Raw genomic sequence first — 2,824 nt, 5'->3', positions numbered from 1 at the left:
TTAAAACCTTCAAGTCCTTCATTCCCTGTGATGTATTGTCAGTTTCCATTAAGAGTCTGGCATTCCATAGCACTTTCTCCCTGAAGAACATCGGCTGTGCTAGAGAAACCCATTAAATGAACACGTCAGCAGAGCTTTAATAAACAATCAGATTAATGACTCAATAGGAGAGGCATGATTCCATAAGTAATAGATTTAAAACCCCACTGGTCCCAAGTTGTAGGTCAGCAGAAGCACTTGCCTCCAAATGTCTTTTGGGCAAACAGCCATACAGTGGTCTCTGTGTGGGTTCCTTTTAAATTTAATCCTGTTTGAGAGTAGCAGCAAACAGCATTCTTCCAGATGATAAGATTCTGTGTTTTAAAAAGGTCTGTAAGCCAAACCCAAACCTTCTACATTTTTTTAATTAATGAAGTAAAAAAAAGAAAATGCATTTATTTGGAAGTGGAGTTACCAGTCAGATGCCCTGAGTAGAGAGGGTCTCAGGACATTGACTTCTCCCTATCTTCAGGAGCTAGTTCAAGACCAGCCAGCTTCAGTAAAACAAAAATCAGAACATTAAACCCAATGCTCAAGAGTCAATTCTGATTCATGACAACCTCATATGTGTCAGAGTAGAATTGATGTCCAATGGTTGGTTTTTCTGAAAGAGTTCTTCAGGCCTTTCTTCCAAGGTGCCTCTAGGGGGAGTTGAATCACTCGCCTTTCAGTTAGTAGTTGAATGCTTTAACTGTTTGTGCTGTTGTTAGTTGCCATCTATTTGGTTCCAATTCATAACAACCTTATGCACAACACAATGAAACACTGCCTACTCCTGCACCCACCTCACAATTACTGTTACATTTGAGCCCATTGCTGCTGCCACTGTGCTAACCCATCTCATTGGTGCTCTTCCTCTTTATCGCCAACCCTCCACTTTACTAAAGCAAGATGTCGTTGTCCAAGGACTGGTCCCTCCTGATAATATGTACAAAGTATGAAAACTGAAGTCTCACTGTCCTGGCTTCTAGGAGCATTCTAACTGTACTTCTTCTAATACAGATTTGTTTGTTCTTCTGGAAGTCCATGATACTTTTCATATTCTTCTTCAACATCATGACTCAAATGTATCAATTGTTCAATAGTCTTCCTTACTCCGTTATCCAATTTTCACATGCATATGAGACGATTGACTTGTGTCAGGGGCACCTTAGGTTTCAATCTGATATCTTTGCTCTTGGATACTTTAAAGAGGTTTTGTTCAACAGATTTGCCTAATGCAATATGTCATTTGATTTCTTGACTGTTGAAAGAAGAGCCAAGCAAAAAAAGTTGTCTTTGACAACTTCAGTCTTTCTCCATTTATCATGACGTTATTTATTGGCACTGAGGAGAAATCTGCAGTCAACCTCTGGAAAGGGTTTCCTCCTTTAAAAAAAAAAAAAAAAAACACAAGGAAACAGAAGAAATGTTCCTTTTTCTCCCTGTATTAGTTTCCTATGACTGCAATCCTCTAAATTATTATCTCCCATTTTAAAATGAGGAATCTAATACACAGATTGGCTTAAAATCTTACCCCAGACCATAAAGTTAGTAAGAACAAGAGCCTAAATTCATATCTAGATCTAATTCCAAGTTCTGTGAGCTAAGCCTGCACATGCAATCTCTCACCAGGCTATAGTGTATCTATAAGGTAACTTAAGATATAGCTCAGAAATGGAGTAAATTACTTTAGCGAAAGGAAAGTAACATATTAGTTGGGTTGATTGCCATACCATTCATTTAAGTCTACATCAAGAAAATAAGTGGAGAAGACACTGTGAGTAGAATAGAGGGAATCAGAAAAAGAAAAAGAAAGAATTGGGAAAGTCTCAGACCCTTGACAACCTTACTCCTTTAAAATAAGAACTGTGAAAATATAGCCACTTACTTTAATGGGGGGAGTCCTGATGTGGTGCTGTGGGTAAATGTGCCAGATGGCAAGACCATTTGAACTGCAAGGTTGGTGGTTCAAGCTCACCAGCTGCTCCTCGGAAACCCTATACAGGGTTACTGTGGGTCGGAACTGACTCGATGGCACTTAACAACAACAACAACTTTAATGGGGATCCCCTGTTTCTATCTACAATAATCTATGTGTACTGAACACCCCTTAATCACTAACCCTTCAGAACTATGGCTGGGTTTGCCACTTAAAGTCAACATGTTGTGTTAAGTAAGTGCTGTTGAGTTGGCTCCACCTCATAGTGACCCTATATACAGTTTCAAAGAAACGGCTGGTGAGCTTGAACCTCCAACCTTACAGTTCAAATTGACCTTGTAGTACAGTGCATTGACCCACAGAGCCACACCAGGACTGCAGATGAAAGATCTATAATGTTTATTTAGCATAGATGTTCTTACATAGAATAAACACAAAAGAAGAGGCGGTGGAGCCCCAAATACAATTGGGCTTTTCCATTATATATTCTTCTGTCAGGGTTGTGAACTGTACCCTTGGTTCGGGTGTCCAAGCGGTCAGTCCAGGGAATTTGTCCATCTATGGTTTCCCTGTGTCTTGGTTTTCAGGATTTAGTTATTGATTAACTTTCGTTCCCCCTTGCAATGATTTCCCCTCTTACCCCCTCCTCTTCTCAAGACTTCCTTGTTGCTGAGGTTGGCTTCTTTCTGCTGAGACAGGTTATACAGAGAGTGACTTGAGATTCTCTTCACTTCTCTGTTCTAATGAGCTCTAGTAGCATTGTGGTTACGAGTTGGGCTGCTCATCTCAAGTTCAGCAGTTCGAAACTACTAGCAGTTCCGTGGGAGAAAGACGAGACTTTCTGCTTCTGTAACGATTTACATC

This window comes from Chrysochloris asiatica, unplaced genomic scaffold (assembly GCF_000296735.1).
Source record: "Chrysochloris asiatica unplaced genomic scaffold, ChrAsi1.0 scaffold00038, whole genome shotgun sequence".
NCBI classification, from domain to species: domain Eukaryota; kingdom Metazoa; phylum Chordata; class Mammalia; order Afrosoricida; family Chrysochloridae; genus Chrysochloris; species Chrysochloris asiatica.
The sequence above is the reverse complement of the archived record's forward strand: the minus strand, read 5'-3'. Positions refer to the sequence as shown.